A 20,344-nucleotide genomic window follows, 5' to 3' on the forward strand; every position below is an offset into this window, starting at 1 on the left:
GGGCAGAGATAACCAATAAAGAACACTGATTTTAGGCTAGTAAACTGATAAAAATGTTTGATTTGGGATTTTTAGGGTTTTGGTGGAAAATTGGGGAAAGGCAATTTTGGGTGCGGGGATTGGACACAGTTTTCGCAGGGGGTTCTTTGGGGCAAGGTAGGAGACTGTATTGATGCCTTTGAAAGATTTGGATGGATGAGAATGACTGGTGAGGAGCTAAGGAGAGCAAGCAATCACCTTGAATTCTCCTTAAACAGCTGAAAACATTGATATTAAGGAAACTTAAAGGCAGAGCATAGCAACCATGAATTCTACCTTAACACTTCATTTTCCTAATTTTCAGAAGAAAAAGTAAGAAGATGATTCACATAACAAACTTACAAGTACAAAGAGAAACACACCATAAATACATGTAACCATAGGAATCCCAAAAAGGACTGCAAAACCCTAGTCTTCCTTTGCCAAAAATTGCAGAGATACAATGAGTAATACAATAGAAGCTTTCTCCCTCAAGAGTCCAACCATGAAAATGACCAAGAAAGTACATAATATAGGAAATCTAACATCTTTCCTTGCCTCTAGGGGTCGAGCTCACTATCCTAGGAGCTGTTTCAACCAATTCCAAACTGAGCACTAAAATCTAGGCAGTCAAAACAACTTGCCTCTATAAGCTAGGAAACCAATTCATTCATTAAATTTTTGCCTATTTCATGAATGAATATTCTGGAAGAGATAAATAAGTGTCAAAGTATCATAAAATTACATCATTTACATCAAGGAGGATGAAAATCCACTCCAAAAAGTCAAACCTAGTCAAAACTGCGTTTTGCTGAGCTGTAGGTGCATTTCTGTGAAAATTGCCCAATGCGTAGCGCCCTGATTCGGAACGCGTAGCGCGCCTTTGGAGCAACTTTTGAGGCACTTCTAGGTGTCCAAATGAGGCAAAAGTGGGCTTGTTGGAAAGTTTTGGATGTCTACTTTCCAACCCAAGTGGAATTTATGAATTTGGTGCCTATTTGCGCCTCCAAAATTGCAATCTCCCAAGACTGCTTCCTGTGTGTCAAAAAAGTTGCAGAAAGTCATTTTTTGCATGTTTTTTGACCTTATGGAGGCTCAAAACTTGATGAAATCTCTTGGTAATTGCTGAGCAAGTGTATTTTTGCATGAAAAATCCAAAAATGCTGAGTTTTCTTGAAATGGAGTTGCCCATCTTAAGGGTCGTGCGCGGCGCGCTACGCGTTGAGGGCAAAAACCTGTGTTTGGCACAAAAAATTCACAATTGACAAAATTTTCTCCAAATTTCTTGAAATTTGGGCTGGGAGTCCCCAATCAAGTACCATGTTCAGTCAAAGAGGCTTTGGCCAAAATTTGGAGTGGATCGGGCCTTTTCCGTCGTTTTAGTGCCTTGGCCAACCTCCTTGGATCTACCGATTGTATTTTTGACAATTCTCTAAAACCATGAGACCTGTGCAAAAAGTGAAGGAGGGGTTTTTCTTCTTTGGCATGTTGTGGACAAAAACCTCTCTCCGTTTTCCAAAATTCATCTTTGATTTCTCTGAAACATCTTTTGAGTTAAACTTATCCCGATGTGTGAAACAAGGAATTTTGTCGAAATGAAGCGAAATGAAGGGGATAGGGGGTTCTAAATTCTTGAGGAAATTTTTGGAAGTAGGGAGGGATGTTAGGGATCAGGGGAAAGTGGAATTATGGAGATCGAGTGAGGGGAAGTGGTCCAAAAGGGCAAAACACAGGCCCAACCTAGAAAATTGCCAGGTTGTAGCAAGAAACTAGGGTTTGTGCGAAAATGAGGAATTTGGCGGATCTAAGGGATGGGAAGCATTTAATAAGGTAATTTAAGGATAGGGGAAGGTGTATGAACATCAGGATACAAGTTTTGCTAATGATTTGACCATCCAAGAGAGTTTACCTCCAAAACCCTAGGAGAGGGAAATGAACCTTGCCTAGGCGCAACTAAAGCATGAACAAGGTGTAAAATGACCCAATGGAACCTGACATGATGAGGACAACCATATGAATGATGATAGACTGAGCTGAATGATGACATGGACTGACATTTGGACAACTTTAGAAGGAGTGAAAGCAAACCCTAGACCTAATGCCTAGTGACCAAATTTTGCTTGAAGACTCACTGAAATGACAAAATTTGACCTTGACACTCTGAGACCACTTTGTAAGAGCATATTTGATCACTGGAGGAAGGCTGGAAAGACTGACACTAACAGATTATAGGGCGTTGAACAATATATTGTTGAAGAATAGGAATCTCGTGCTAAATACACAACCTCCATGTTCATCCTTCATTTTCAAAAAAAGAACTGGTGCTTCCTGTGGTGAGATGCCAATTTATATTCTTCTAGTTAAATTTATATTCTTTTAATTTTGGTCTATTCATTATGTAAAGAGTCTTTATACTAGGATAGTACTAGGAACTATGTCAATAGAAAACGCTATATCCCCCTTTGGAATCCTAATATTTCTTCAAATACGTCTTCAAACACTTAAAACACTAGAAAATATTTGAGAATTATCCCTTTGGTCTTGTTTGGTTCTTCCTCATGAGCTAAATATAATTGAAATAATTTCCTAAAACATCTACTCAATTATAATCCTAAAATATTCCTTATAGAAATGTGTAGGAATTCCTGGCACAGTGATCTATTTTTCTTCTTCATAAATACAAGCGAAGGTCTTATTTGGAAATCTAGGATAACATTATGCTTTTCCAACCAATCCATTCTGAGCATGATATCATAAGATCCCAATGATATGAGATGTAGATAAACATTTGTATTCTCTCCATTCAAATCTATTGGATAGCCTTAGAGAATCTCATTGACCCTTCTTTTGGTTCTAGTGGCTAGTTCAACCAACCATGATTTTTCAAGCTTACTTTTCATCAAATGAAACTATCCACTATTTCTAGGATCAATTTAATAATGATTTATTCATGAATATATCAAATAAAAACAAGTTTATTTGCAATCTTACCTTCCACCTCAACGATATGGGCTTGATGTTCTTCCCGTGATCCTCCAAATCTGTATATATTCTTGGAATATTTCTTCCCATGTATTCCATTATGGTAGCCTCTTGAATGTTGTGGAAAATCCTCATTTTCTTCATCTCTGTGAGGGAAATGTTTTATTAGTTCTCCTCCTTACATACCCAACATTTGATTCGTTGTGTTCCTTCCTTTCTCAAGGAGTCTTCCATTTTTTTTTACATCATGATTAGGTTGTTATTGTGGATGTCTACTAGGACTATTTCCATCGAAAGGAGTTCTCAACCCTTTCATTCTCTAATATAATTTCTCCTTCTTCTTATGCTTCTAGGGCTTCAGTCTCTTTTATTTTTCTTTATTCATGCATGTACTTAGCCTTTATAATGGTATCAACCAAAGTCCTAGGCTAATCAACTTCAATCTTGTCTTCATAGAAAGACTGTAATCCACTTAAGAAACTTTGAATTTTCATTTTCTCTTCCTCGATAAAGCCCATATACCTCAATAACTCTAAGAAATTTCTTTCATATTCCTACATGGTCGTGCTTATTAATTTTTTCAACTACGGTAAAATTCCACCTTGGATAGGTTATATGACTGAGATGATGATTCCATTAGATTCCTCTTTTCGAGAGGACCAAAATTGACCTAAATATCACGCAATTTGGTCAAGAAGAAGTTGATTTTTGAATTATTTTATTCATACATGTATTATGGAATGGGTCGAACTTAACCACATGTGTAACTTCTTAGGTCGTCCTCAACCCCAAGTGGACCCTCATGAAAGCATATAAATAAATGAGACCTCAAGCTCATTTGGACACATTGATCAAGCTATTTTCCTTTCTCTTATTGTCTTGGTCCACACAGGTCTGTCGGAGGAAAGTCTGCGCAAGGGTATGAAATCTTAGGGTTGAATCTTGCACCATTATATGCTTTTGTAATTCATGGACCCTAGCAAAGAAATAGGAATTTTAGTCCTTGAACATTGGCACACAATGGTCTTGACACCGTCTAGGGAGCCTTGGATGCTGGCACAATGTGTTATGGGAGTGCCCAGGGTTTCAGAGACAAATCAGGTTGTATTAGTCCCTAGACACTCACATAGAGTGGTCCTAAGAGTGTCTGGTTAGCCATAGATGCTCACACATCAGCCTTATGAGAGCATCCAAGGCTTGAAGAAAATCCGGGTATGTTTGACCTCGTATGCCATCATCCAGTTCACCTCGGAGCATCCAGATCTATTCTGGATGCAGTTATCCAGTTACACAATGAATGTCCATATTTTCTATAGACTCTGGCACAAATCATCCTCCCTGCATCTGGGACTCATAGATGAGATTTAAATATTCCAAATATTTTGCTCAGTTTTCAACAATTTTCAGATCAATGACAACAATATCCAACAATTGACTTTAGTTTGTGACAACGAATTACAACCATTAGAATGAGGGTTTTGATTATAAGCATGATTAGATCTATTTCATAGATATCATAGTTATTTTATTGAATAGATAAAGTTATGAATATTATCAAAGCAAATAACAATTAGCCCTATGAAAAATTAACATGGCATCAGAGCTGGGCTAAAGAAAAGGCATGGATATCACCCCGATGATGACACCTTTGATGGAAGAAAGAAGAGAATGGTGGAGACCTAAAAGAATTCTAGGGTTTGAAGAAAACCATAGGAAACTTGATTATTATGGTTTGATGGATTCTATGAGGTTAGGGTTGGAGAGAAAACCGTGGTTTATGGAAACAATATGAGGTATGGAACCTAGATGGTTAATGTGAATATGCTCAAGCACTTGAAAAGATTTGATGAAGCCCTATATATGGGATAATCCCTAGCAGATCTGGTTGGATAACTGAAGGAAACATTGGGATATGGACCATGGACATTAATGGCTCTTGAAGTTTGGTTCAAGAGGGAGAGGATCACCTCTCATTGAGGATAAGTATTTCTTAACTTATGATGCCTCTTACTTTTGTTTAGACCTATGGATCTAATGATTATGTTTATTTCTTATACTTATTTCATATGGATGTTTCTAACCTCCTTGATTAGATGTGATGAGTAGATCCTTCTTGAGGATCATTTGAGATGCAGGAAAGAAAAGCTAGATCTGGAAAGAGGTAAAGAGACACTTGATGAAAAGGTGAAAAGCACTACAAGCTTCCTATGAGAAGGTTCATAGGTATCTGAACACTACAAGGTATGAAAGGTATATTGCTTAAATGTTATGTTTCAACTATAACATTAGAAGACTAGGTAATCCTTATGGTATGTCTCCTTCACAAATGGCTCATGCTTGCATATGAAATAGATTTGGATTTATGTTTCTTATGATGAAATGGTGCACTTGGTATTGAATATTTTGATCATGTTGATCTTCTTGATTCTATGAGGCTACTTATTGTTGATTTTGGATATAGTGGCATAACTTGATGTTTGGCAAACATCTATTGTTCTTGGAGATCCTGATTCTATAAATAAGGCTAGCACCTTAACTCTAGTAAATGATGCTCTCGATATATGTCATGATGGATTTCATATGTAAGGATAGCTCATTGACTCCTATACATGAGTCTGCTGATAATGCTTGAGATAAGCATGATGAAAGCATATGGAAAGAGAGATTGACACTCTTGTTGTTTTGGTAAAGTTTTATTGAATGACCTAACTTGATCTCATTGACCATGATAAGCATGGTAACATTGATGTTAGAGGTATAAATATGATATTGATATTCTAGATCTCTTACTACCAGTGGTCATGACTTGATATCATATGGTAAAAATGGATGTCGTAACTTGATGAAGTGACTTGATAGAAAGTGATAATGTGTTCATGATCTCTTAGATATGATGTTGCATCTATATGCTGCTTTGAGTCTAAAGATTGATGTCATGATGTAGATAGGCATGATAGATATATGTTTATGATTTAACAGATCTACTATTGCTTGACTCTAGCAGAGACAAGTTGATGACACAGATTCCCAGTCAGAGGGAGAATCTCTTCTCAAGATTCTTACCCTTATTAAAATTTTCATTTTGTACTGTTGAAGTATGATTTATGTGCATCTGACATTATTGATCTGCAACAAAGTCTCAGATCTGGAGCATGTACAAAAATTAGGGTCTCTACTTCGACCGCTACTGGATTTCTCCAAAAGTAGTTAGGGAACCACAATCCATTTTAAGTGATTATTGAAACATGGGAAATCATTGAATTTAATAATCACTTTTCTCACTAAGATCTTATGTGGTAATATGAATGACAAATTGGTGAGAATGAATGGTAATTTAAGTGATAGTAGGCTCAAATGGTCAAAGTAAACATGTCGAAATTGAGGCTCAACACTTCTCTCTCTCTCTCTCTCTCTCTCTCTATCTATCTATCTATACATATATATATTCAAGGCTAATAGTGGTCAAAGTAAACATGTCGAAATTGAGGCTCAACACTTCTCTCTCTCTCTCTATATATATATATTTCCAATGACTATTCATATGCCCCTCTCTCTCTCTCTCTCTATACATATATATTTCTAATGACTATTCATATGCCCATTTTTATCTCTAAGTATAGAGTTGTGGCATGTTGAAGTTTTGGTCCATTTTCACAATTTCTCCCCATAATGACACAAACACATTTTTGCTAATTGCCAGAGATCTATATGCTTAAATTATAATTATGATTCCATGGGTGTATTCTACTATTCAAGTTATTTCCATTTATTGCTTCCATGTTCCATTATATTTCCCCAACAAGAATTTGTGCCTTGTGGAAGTGAATCGATGTTTTATCTACTTTCTACATTATTACATATTAACTATGCCCCTCTCTCTCCCTCTCGCTCTCGCTCTCTCTCTCTCTCTCTACATATATATTTCCAATGACTATTCATGTGCCTCTCTCTCTCTCTCTCTCTCCATATATATTTCCAATGACTATTCATATGCCTCTCTCTCTCTCTCCATATATATTTCCAATGACTATTCATATGCCCATTTCTCTCTCTCTCTCTCTCTCTCTCTCTCTCTCTCTCTCCATATATATTTCCAATGAATATTCATATGCCTCTCTCTCTCTCTCCATATATATTTCCAATGACTATTCATATGCCCCTCTCTCTCTCTCTCTATCTATATATATATATATATATTTCCAATGACTATTCATATGCCTCTCTCTCTCTCTCTCTCTCTCTCCATATATATTTCCAATGACTATTCATATGCCCATTTCTCTCTCTCTCTCTCTCTCTCTCTCTCTCTCTCCATATATATTTCCAATGAATATTCATATGCCTCTCTCTCTCTCTCTCCATATATATTTCCAATGACTATTCATATGCCCATTTCTCTCTCTCTCTCTCTCTCTCTCTCTCTCTCTCTCTCTCTCTCTCCATATATATTTCCAATGACTATTCATATGCCTCTCTCTCCATATATATTTTCAATGACTATTCATATGCCTCTCTCTCTCTCTCCATATATATTTCCAATGACTATTCATATGCCCATTTTTATCTCTAAGTATAGAGTTGTGGCATGTTGAAGTTTTGGTCCATTTTCACAATTTCTCCCCATAATGACACAAACACCTTTTTGCTAATTGCCAGAGATCTATATGCTTAAATTGTGTTTATGATTCCATGGGTGTATTCTACTATTCAAGTTATTTCCATTTATTGCTTCCATGTTCCATTATATTTTCCCAGCAAGAATTTGTGCCTTGTGGAAGTGAATCGATGTTTTATCTACTTTCTACATTATTACTATCTCCCTCTCGCTCTCTCTCCCTCTCTCGCTCGCTCTCTCGCTCGCTCTCTCTCTCTCCCTCTCTCTCTCTCTCTCTCTCTCTCTACATTCATATGCCCATTTTTATCTCTAAGTATAGAGTTGTGGCATGTTGAAGTTTTGGTCCATTTTCACAATTTCTCCCCATAATGACACAAACACCTTTTTGCTAATTGCCAGAGATCTATATGCTTAAATTGTAATTATGATCCCATGGGTGTATTCTACTATTCAAGTTATTTACATTTATTGCTTCCATGTTCCATTATATTTTCCCAACAAGAATTTGTGCCTTGTGGAAGTGAATCGATGTTTTATCTACTTTCTACATTATTTTAGATGTAACTTTTACATATTAACTATGCCTTGAACTTACAGTATCTCTTTGGAAATATCTCACTGAGTTGTTTCATGTAAGCTATAGGGGTTTTCATGTGTACCATTAGTGCACAAAATTCCTATTGGATTTCAATATTAAAAATAATTTTTTAGCACCTCAAAATAGCTCCTAAATTTATACCTAAAGAACATATGAAAAATTATAATAATACTATTGATATGAACTATTTATATGGAAATGACATGGCATATCTGTCAACGTGGCATTCCTCACTTGAAAAAATCATAATCTCCTTAAGAAAACAAAGAAAATCTCATAAAAAATCACCCAATTCTCCTTCAACAATCAACATAACCCCTCATTAGTTATTAGAAGATTCCTCCAATGAAAACTATAAAAATTATTCATTTTTGGCCATTTCTAGAAAATCACATCAGTGATTGGTAGAATCATCTCCATTGGGGCTAGTAAAAATGTCTCCATCAATGATCTACCCAAATGGAAGCATCAACAATTCTAACCAATGTATCCATTGACTATTTTTCCTAAATTTTCCCATTCAAAATTGTGAACTTCTTCTGTTGTCAACTCTAGAGTTATTCCTTTTTAGTTAATGCTAAAAATTTCATCTTTATTGGCACTTGTTTAAAGTTACAAATGATAAGATTTCCTACGAATGCCAATTAACTATTATGAAAAGTTTCGTTAGACTTCCATGTGTCTTGTCCCTGCCATCGTTCATACTAACATGTGTACTCTACCATGTCATCATCCAGACTTCCATATCACTACTACTACCCTCCCATGTCACTATGCCATATCATAGTTGTACACCATGCCATCAGCATTTATAATTCCATATGTACTATGCTACATCATCACTCCATTAACGGTTGGTAGAAAAGTGTCCATTGATGATTTCACCCAATGTATCAATTAGCTATTTTTCTTGATGTGTCCAACCAGAATTCTTCGTGGTATGTACATTAATTATTGGCCCAATTTCTTCAAGTAAGAGCTTAAGAGTTAATTCTAATTTGGACAATGCGTACAAAGTACAACTCTTCAATGATCTCCATGTTGCACTAATTTGTCTTCAACAATCGTCAAAATGCATTGTCTTCTTGTAGAGGTTATAAAAATATTCATATTTTGAAGATCTTGGAATTTTTCATTTCTCTTTTCTTTTTTTTTTGGGTTGGTTTTCACAATTTTTTTTAATTATTTTTACCACTTTCATGGTGAATCTAAACCATCTATCTCAAAATTTGAACTAATCTTAGCCATTGATTGGTTACGCATAAATTTTTTTACACACAAATTTTCTTGGAAAAATTACATAGGGCTTCCATGAAAGCTTTGGACTAAGCTCCACATGGATGATTTGAAACTAATGATACCCCATTTAAAATTCCATGGTCATTCCAAATAGGATTCCAACCATAAATTGGAAATTTCTCTTGGATTAAAATAATATTTCCTCAATTTCAACACAAACGCAACCTGCAATTGCGAACTTAAATGAACCCACATTGAACTCTATCCATACAAGTTCAAGTGTTGAAATTTGGCTCTCATAACATAATTTCACATACTTAGCTCCAAGTTGAGCCATGTTACAGTAAAATTTCATCAGTGATACGAGTTGAACATTCCTCAAATTGTAAATCACATCAATAACGCAAATTCTTGGACAAATTTTTGACCTCTCATATAGTTCACTGAATTTAAGAAACATCTAGTGGAAAGAACTCATCTAAACCATTAAGGATCATATACATTAACATGAAATAATTTATCATCACATAATAAGTAGTATTAATAGATATACTTAGCAATACATAGTAAGAAGGAATAGAGTTAATAGAGAATTACTGAACATAACAATGAATACTTATATTTACAGAAGATTACATCAACTGGCTATAGAAATTCCACACAACTGTAGATTATGTTACTCCAAATATCTCATTAGTAGGTCACCCTTGAGTAGAGGCTATGAATTCACAAGGATGGGTGCGTAAGTCAACTGTACTCTCACACATGAAGTCAACGATCTCATGCTATGTAAAAACCCAAGGTTATATTTCTATGTTAAAAGGAAGAAATCAATCAAGGTCAGGGGACACGTATTCCATGTTGGATGGGGGGGGGACATCACATTGGGGATCACTTGTGGTTAATTAATGGCTATGGAAATTGGCATTGACATTGCAAAAAGAAAAAGGGAAATAAATGGAGATTATTTCAAGAAATAAAGGGAAATAAGAGAAAAGGAAGATGAAGAGACCAAAATATGCATGCAAGGAAAACTAAAGAGAAAATAAAGGAAAATGAAAGAAAATAGGAAAGGGAAAGGAAGAGACACTAGACATCAATGATAAAAAGGTATCTAAGAAAAAATTGACAAGTTTTGATCAATTTTAATATTTTGACAACTTTAGTTTTTCTAAGGAAGAAACCAAACTCCAAGACAAAGAGAACAAACAAGGGAGCAATAAAGCAAAGAAAATCAATGGAGCGTAAGAGGAAGTTTGGACAACAACAAGTAAGGGAAGAAACTAATTGCAGTTTTGCAGGTAACAATGCACATGTGTGATTTAGCATGTGAGGATTTAAATGCATGTTACATGCATTTGGTTCTTTGGTTACTTTGTTGCCATTTACATGGGATTTTCCTGGATTGATATTGGTTTCATCCTTTCCTTTCCATTTCCTAGATAGACATGATGTAGTGGGTTCTCTGATTTGGATAAGCTTCGAATGACTGATAGATTTCAGATCCTAGTGAGATGGTCTCAGGAAAATTCCTAAGGGTCAAGGGTGGAGATGGGAATTCTCCTAGAACTCTTGATGGATGGGTAGAGATAGGAAATTTCCTCTAGGTATGGTGAAGAAGTCGGAGGCATCCAAGATAGTTTTGGTTTTGGCAATTCCTGGACCAGTTTAGGTGAAATCACCATGGTCGAGGATTGAGGTGGTTTGACCTTTGAAAGCCCTGGTTGGTTATGTTTTGGTTTATCCCATGTGATCCCACATTCATGCTTGGAATATTCCACGGGGGTGATTGGTTGAAAGAAATATTTGGTTCAACCCAATCTATGGTTAGGTGGTATGTGGAAGTCCCTGACTTGGTTGAATTTATTCATATTTTATTGTGTGTTATGTATTATTGAGATCAATTAGCACATGTATGGATTATTGTGTTGATTTTATGACTGGTTTGTCATAGCTTCATTCTCGTTAAATTTTGGTTATAGGTATGGTTAAATGATGTGCTCTTGTTATGGATCTTGTTCATGAATAAATAAGTTATTGAATGGTTTTATGAATGTATGAGCTAAAAAATGTTGTTGCAACTAGCTTGAGAAGGACAACAATCCTTATTGATGATTCTCTAATGAAATTAATGAGGGAGTGAACATATATGCATTCATGACCTGTAGTTACTATGTTTACCATGTATTTGACAAAATTTTTATAATGTTTTTGGAAAGTTTGGGCAAGGTCTTAGCCTTAGTTTAACTTGTATACACTTATCATCATCATAGAACAGATTCTGGATAGTTTTGGGTTATTTTGGGTAGCTTGTGCATAACTAGCCTTGAAAATTCACAACAGGACTTTTGGCTACAGTCTCTTAACTAAGAAGTATCAGTTGTAGCCGCATGGAGGAAGGCTTGTGCGTGCATCTGGAGCCTTCTGGCCACATTCATAGCTTGCCATATGTGTGGCTAGGCTATGAGGCAAAGTGAAAAGATAGTTCCAACTCAGGGTAAGATCACCAATGGAGGTTGTCTGACATCTGCTAGGTGGTCTGGTGCCCCTAGGAAGTTGTACGATTGTAGACCCCACTTCCATATTTGGAACTTGGATGTTGGGTCATGAATAGTAAATCTCACCTCATGTTTACCTTGATGAGATTGTAAAAGTGGGTAAATATGGGGTGGGGTGTTACAGAGTAGTGTCAGAGCAAGGTTGCAGAACTGGACCTCAGGGTAAAGGAAGATTGCTATGCATGCATGTCATTTGTTTATATGTTTATCATGCATGTATGTTAGCTATTTTTTGTTATGGTTATGATATCCAAGTATGAGGTAGTATGTTTGTGATGTTGTATCGTGCTAATTTGAATTTTCCTGTGAAAATGAAATATCCTACCCTAAGATACATTGAGGTATGATTTTGATTATTTCTTCTATTTGGTTTATCTAACAATGACATATTGTAGGAAATAGAAGGCTAGGAGATGAAGAGAAGAATAGTTGATTACAATTCATATGACTCTCCATACAGGGCAGAAGAGACATTGGTAGGATGGGAGAGATCAGTTGAGCAACAGGGAGAGGGATATTCTCCTGGTTTGGTAGATACATTGAGAAGTTTGAAGGAAAAAATCGTGAGTTTCAAGGTAGACAATGAGAAATTGATTGAGGCACAGGAAAGGCTTTCCAAAGCTCAAGAAAAGAAAGCTGAGGTTAATGCAATCATCCTTTAGGGACTTTCATATTTTCAAAAGCAGGGATAGATGGGGATCAGTCATGGAGATAGATAATAAGAAAAGACTAATGGTGCAGAGGAAAGTAGGTCTTAGAAAAGGCACAATTTGAATAGGGTTGATGCAATGAAGAGTGGTAAACCCTTGGATACACTTGAGAGGGGATAACAATCATGGATTTTATTCTAGTTATGCTTATGGGAGACATCATCACCACCATCGCCATCATTTGTATAGGAGGAGTGAGAGGGGTACTTTCCAAAAGAGTTCAATAAAGACAAGCCTCCTAGTTTTGGTGGTGAGTTGACTAAGTCAAAAGATGCAGAAGCGTGCTTGCTTGGGATAAGGAAATTATTCAAACTTCATGATTACTATGAGAATATGAAAGCTAAGCTAGATATCTTTAGCCTCAAGGAAAATAAAAATATTTGGTGGGAAGATGTTAGGGATGTCAGAGGCATCATGGAAGAGGAGCTAAATTGGGATGAGTTTGAATTTATATTCAAGAATAAGTACCTATCTGAGAGATATTATGATGGAAAGGCCAAGAAATTCTATGTGTTCAAGATGGGTTCCATGATAGAATAAGAGTATACAACCATATTTCTAGAGTTGTTGAGATATTTACCTTATCTCAAGGATAAGAAAGAAAAGATTTGAAGGTTCATCAGAAGACTGCCATTATCATTCAAAGAACGAATTGAGTTTCATGAGCCTCAATAATTGGAAGAAGCCAACAGGAATTTAAAGCACTGTTATGAAGTATCAAAACGCAAGCCTGAGTTCAAGCATGAATGGAAGGGTAATGAGAAGGCTAAAGGAAAATGTCCTAAGAAGTGAGGAAGATCTCAGGATCTAGGTGATAAGGAAAATGTGGCACCTCATAAGAATTTCATTGAAGCTGAGAAAGGACATGGATATCAACTTGTGGAGCAACAGAATAAAGGCAATGGAAGAGAACCATTGTAGTGTTGAACCTACGATGGAGACCATCATAGGAGGGATTTTCCATCGTATCAGGGTGGCAGGACTCAAATCTACAATGCACAAGAGGCATAGGAAGTTGGGGATGTAGGTTAGAGAAATCCCTAGATCTATGAAGTAGTGGATAATAGGAAAGTAAATCATCATGAATCCATTATCAATATGGAAGGTGGAACCAAAGGGATAGTTCTAGGTAGAGCCTCAATGCATATTGTAGCATAACAAACTCATGATTTGGGACTGAGAAATAGAGCAAGTTAACGTGGATGGAATCACTTTGGAGCTGACGAAGCTACATGGCAGATGGTTGAGCAGGTGCATAAATAATAGTCAGTTTCGAGTTATAGCTGAATTTGTTAAGGGAATTGGAGTCCCTTAAGAGATGATATGTCCATGTCTGTAGTTGCAGGGAAGAGTTCTTGGTACAACAGGGTAAGGTAACTAGTATGTTGTTATATTTATTAATGCACTGACGATTGCGTGCTTATGGCAGTATGATGAAGGGAATTGCATGGAAAAAGATATTTCCATAGATCTTGAAGAGGGATTGGGCTTAGATTTCAACAATTGGAAGCACTGGGAACTCATGGGGGTTGATTCATGGTGTTTGATGAAAGTCTCGTGATTTCATTGTTTTGTGATTTATGTGTGTTTGATTTTCACTTTTGACTGTGACTGGTGCATGGCCATGAGACCTTGTTTGTGGTGTTGTATTGTTATTTAGTTTCCATTTTTTCTTCTTATTATTTCGTTTTATGTTTTGAGGGTCTTTGGAAGTGGTTGGGGGAAGAGGAAAGCTAATGAATCTCGGGGAGAGCTAAGTGAAACCCAACAGGTAGAATAAGGCCTAGATGAAGCCTAATGCATGGATAAAGAGTAGTTGAAGGCAAGAATATGACAACCAGTTGAGCTGGTTGGGTCCATTGGGATAAATGGACAGTGGAAAGATAGTCATGAGAAAGGTAACCAGGAAAGGTAAAGTACATGTATTTGGGGTTTCATATGTCTTGGCTAAGTTGGAAACTATTTTTCTCAATGTCGTGCATGCATTTCATGGATAAAGGAAGTTATCTTAACCTTGACCTTATGAACACTGGTAATTGTGTTGTGATCATGATTATGCTTATATATATATATATATATATATATATATATATATATATATATATATGCCATTGTCTAACAGGGTTGTCAGGGATCATTCTTGTGGAAGAATGATTATTTTATGCAGGTGAATGGCATGAAAAGGTTCTTGGTTTTATGAGGAATCAAGTGGGCACAATACCCCTAGAAGATCTATGCTTTTAGTATCATGTGGATATGATTTTGTTATTATGTGTTTATGGTTATGCTTATGTTTATGAATAGGGAAGCGAAGGGGATTGGTTCTCAAGTTCCATGGAGGTTGTGGGTTGGAACCCTATAAAAGCATGGGTTCCCTGGAGGCTATGAGTTGGGATAGTAGTCCCTAGAGCCCTAGACAACTTGGGAAGAGACCAATCTTGAGTTAATGTCTGTAGAGGTCATTTCTGAAGATTTCTACATTTATGCTTTGATTTTAGCAGTGTGGTATGTGACATGATGGGAAAAGCACGGATAACTATAAATACCACGAATCCTATATTTGGATTGTGAACGCACGTAGTAACGTGTGGGAAACACACTAGAGGAAAGGTTGTCTGGTAGAGATGGTGTGATCTCTGGATCTGTATTACTACTATTATGTACATGTGTTGTGTATGTGTTGTACTGTTGCATGTGTATTGTGTATGTGTTGCATTGTATCATGTGTATATGTGAAAGTGTTGTGGTACCCAATAGTGTCCATTGATTTCCATAAGCATGTTATGATTGGTATCATGGTTTTGAGGTAGGGGCATGGCTTGGTTTTTTGTACCTTTCAGTACAAGGAAACCTTGCCAACGATGGATCGCTTGAGGGGCTGGGATGCAAAGAAGGGGATGCCTAAACTTGGAAGGTGAGTGACTTCACAGAAGGGGGTGATCAGATTTCCCGAGGGATTGGGAAGCAAAGAAGGGAGTCATGGAATACTTTTTTGTTGGTCATTAGCATTTCCAGATGGAATCAGAAGCACATTGGGAGTGTGCTCGTAAGAAATGAGTCGGTATTTATTCACTGAGAGAACAAAGAGCACAGTGATTGTAACGCTGGACATTGAGGCAGGCTTTGATTTTAGCAGTAGATTTTGGACTTCATAGGAAGGAGGTGAATCCCCTATACTACTTTTCAGGGTGGATATGTGAGCCTATGGATCCCCATGTCAATAATGTAGGAATCATATCATTTTATTTTCTAGTTGAAGAAAATGTGCATATGTATATATGTGTATATTATTGTAAATATTGAATCGAGCAGTTTTTATAAAGCTCCATAAATAATATGTTTATTTGTTGGTTGAAGAAAATGTGTATAAGTATATATGTGTTTGTCATTGTGTTGTGGGGAAAAGTATCCGACTCGGAATGACCCTATCCCTACTCTAAGGGTGATAGTTCCTTAGCAACAACTGAAAGTAAAGCTTTGATATTTTCCTTTATGAAAGTACAGAGAAGGAAGAAAAGATTGACCAACCGATATCCTTCGCTTTTGTCGATCTTGTCTTCTCTCTTCGTCCCTTGCTTCCAGCTCCTTGTTCTCTTGCCGGCCCAGCTACACAAAGATCCTGCACAAACAAGAGAGGGAAACTACAAGAAACATGTACTCATAACTGATGCATGGATTAGAGTGAATCAGATATACAAGTAAATACAATACATCAATGCAATACAAGTATATAGGAGAACATTCAAAGCTTTATTGATAGAAGTAAAAGGTTCTGAGAAGGTTACAACCATCAATGGCTCCAATCCAGCAGCACCTCCCCAGCAGCAAGAAATCTCCTCTTCACCTCTATAAAAGCAATCACCCAATAACTCTAACTGTAAACCAACAGCACTTCCTTGCTTTGCACAAAATTCCAGCCTCCTTAGACCTCATAGAAGAGCTCTATATATAGGATAGAAGAAGAAAGGATGAGTCAGCTTGAGACTGACATAAAGCTGCCTTGTGTCCTTTCCCTCTTCAGTTAATCTTCAGTTCTTAAGTCCACTTGGAGATCCTTGCTTACACATGGAGATCAAGTACCTCTTACTCATCACAGGGCGAATTCCTTGAACCAAGTGTCAGTTTGGAAGCTTCCTGGGCAGTTGACACCTTGCAGAATGACTGTGCCACTTGGCCAATCTCGCCCAGCGCAGGTAGCCTTCATTGGTTTTGACTTTCAGCGCAGGTACAAGGAGGAGCAGTTGACATTCAGCGCAGATGCTCAGTGGAGCAGCTGACATGATCCAAAAATAGCCTGTTTTTGAGTGTTTTCAGGTGGAGAACTGATGGGAAGTGTTGTGGTTTGCTGACCTTGTTCCTCTAGGGGTAAGAACAACATGTTTAGGGACTTTGGATCCCTGTAATTATCGACATTTCATGCTCCATGCTGTGAGGCACAAAAATGTCTATAACAGTTGCCCCCTAAAGTATGAGGCCGTTTATCGGGTGAAATGCTTTATCCAGAGGGTCCGAAGTTCATTCAAGTGCTGAGAGGTGCCCTGTAATACAATACAATACAATACATTATTTTTGATTCTGTTTTCATGATCTAGCTGAGGCGGGCATTCCCATGCTCAGCTTTATAAATACATTTTGGTACATAGAACAGACGATCGTCTGATGGTAGACTGATAATTTTCTGCTGAAATTATCATCCTTTGAGTAGGATGATCATCTGCTACAATGATGTACATGACAAATACTTTTATATTTCCTGAATATGTATCGCAGCCCGGATGGATGAAACTAGATCCGGGGTCTTCAAACTCGTTCGATCTTCACTCTAAGTACAAGTCGATCCATGTGAGAATTTCGCTGAAGTCGAACATGGAAAGACATCGCTTGATTACCGGTCAATGATGAAAACCGTTAACAAGCGCGAGAGGAATCACCGATAATGATAATGACCCTCAAGGTACTGCAGTACAATTCACGTGGCGTGAATAAAGGACTTGGCGTCGAACGCCACGCAAAATCTTCTGGTCGAAGGTCATTGATGTATACCTGTCGCCGGAAGTGAGAAACTTGCCATTGAGGCATGCAAGCTTCAAAGTACTGATGGGGTTGTTCCTAGATCAAATTCTTGGATAATGAGCTGAAGTCGACAAGAAGCGATCCGTCAAAGGAGGGCCTTAATGAATCCCACATCAATGACACGGAACGGAGCTAATGATTTTAGTGGAGGTGAAAACACACTGTGACATATGATTCAGGGTGGCGATCATGAATGGATGAAGGATAATGTATGGCAGTGGATGGGACACGGTTGACACTTTCAGAATGACCTCTCTTGAACATATAACGACACTGATGCGATGGATCGGTAACATTACCCCAAAATGTGGATGGTTTGGCGAAGACCATGGTGATGAGACCGGTGAATGAAACAACCCAACCCGATGTGGTACAGAAGAAAAGTGTCATGTTCAAGAGCGACTTGCTACCATTAAGCTTCGATGTTCTCCCAATTTTTCCCCAGTCATTTCTGACCAGTACCTCTTTATTTTTGTCAAGCTTGAGGAGGATAACATATGCTTGTTCTATAACCTGCCCTTCGGGCAAGCCCATCGCTATGATTTAACGAGCTTAGCGATAGGGAAACTCGTTCTCGTCTAAAGACAAGTTTGTCGCTATTTAATCATTTTAACGAGTCTAACGACAAGGAAAACTCAGTCCTTTTCATTTTTAGAGAGTCTGAAAAGGTACAGAAAGTTAACTCCATAATTCCTTTTTCGTCATCTAATCCCTTAAGTCCGAAAAAGTATAAAACAATACAGAAGGGATGGGTGTTCGGTACTTTTAACGAGCCGAACAAGACAAGCGCTCGATCTTTTTGTGTAATAATCCCTCAGATCCAAAAAGATTAAAGTCTAAAAGAGGGATAGCTCTTCCGGTCCCTTTAACGAGCTGGAAGGCCAAAACTCGGCAAACTTTTCATATTTTACGAGTCAGTGAAAAGAGCTCAAAGAAGACTCGTCTTTTGAGGAACGAGTGATGAACAGGGATAGCAGCAGATTCCAGGTACAGGTTGGAATTCTCCAATCACGGCAGTGTCACAAGGATGGCTAGGTGAAATCACTCTTCGCAGATGTTCCTCAAAATGGGTAAACACACAAATGGAAGTGAATGATCGGCCAAATGACGGTGGAGGTGACGGTGCACAAACACGACCAAGGCTTTTATGGCTGATGATTTTACGATCTCAAAAGGGTATTTACCGGTTCATTTTTTCTGAATGAGCTTGAACTCTAAAGGAAAGCCTGCTCATAAACTTATGTTTATTTTTTAACGAGCATGAACTATGCGCTAAAACTGCTCGGATCTTGCGTTTATTTTTTAACGAGCATGAACTATGTGCTAAAACTGCTCGATATACCAGTCATAGAATAAGAATGCCTCCTGTGAGATAGCTATTTTTTAAGGAGCTTTATCTCACGAAGCTATGCTCCAATTTTGGCAAGTTTTACCTTTGCCCCACAGACTTTCTTCATGCAAGGTCGGAATCAGCTAATCCTACAAGTTTAAAGGGTTAGACCTACAGGTTTAAAGGGAGGACCTAAAAATTTAAAAAAATAAATAGTCGTCCCTCGCTCACATTCCAAAAGTTTGCATGCCCCCAGGTATAAAGTATAATTTCGAGATACCGCCATCTCTTACTTATTATCCGAAGAGGGTTCTATTTGCTGCCGCAAATCAATCTCTTTCTTCGGCGATGTCTATCATTGGGTTACTCAAAGATGGTTACCCTCTGTCACAACAATAGAATCTCCTTCTTTGGAGGCTGCCCCTACTTATCCTTCAAAACATTTGTTTTAATGGGTGAGGCTTGCTTTTCCCCAAAGATGGTTACTACTTGTCGCAATAAGGGAATTCCTACTTGGGCAGTGCCCACCTCTTTAGACAAAGGTGAATGACTCTTTTTCTAAACACATAACTTTAACAAAAGAATACTATTCCAGAACAACCCCTCTTCCATCCACGGACGGGGTACGGACTAGTCATATTCTTCTACGGAAATTCTACCTTATACCCAGGGTCTCTTCTGCCCGAAGCAGACCAGGGTGCATGCCCCCTGGGTTCCAGTCTTTCTTTCTGAATCACTCGCACTCATCGGGAAGGAGGACTGGGGGCGGAGGCGAATCTTGTGTGAACAGACCATTTAGGAATGGTATTTGACTATTTGCGATGCGAGATCCCGGAAATGAAAGTTGGTCTACGAGCTTGACCATCCTTCCTTCGTGTGGAAAACACATTACTCTAAAGAGTGAGGAGACTATCGCTCCCATGCAATAAATATAGTCACGTCCAAGGAGTAGGTTATAATCCAAGGGTCCTTGGACGACCATCACGTTCAAATTAACGGTCTTCCCTTTCAATGTAACAGGCACATTGGGGAGGATTCCTAATGGTCGACTGGTTCCTTTATCAAAACCTGAGAGATTTCTTAACTCAGGTAAAAGCGCCGGGGAACCCAGTGCTTTCCAAGCAACAGAGGAAAGGATACTCACAGACGCCCCTTCATCAATGATAGTACCAGCCATGATCATTCTATAGATCTGGACAATGATTCTGAATGGTATACTGG

The sequence above is a fragment of the Pinus tabuliformis genome, chromosome 9 (assembly GCF_031772625.1).
Source record: "Pinus tabuliformis cultivar Carrire ecotype Pingquan chromosome 9, CPIR1, whole genome shotgun sequence".
In the NCBI taxonomy this organism is placed as follows: domain Eukaryota; kingdom Viridiplantae; phylum Streptophyta; class Pinopsida; order Pinales; family Pinaceae; genus Pinus; species Pinus tabuliformis.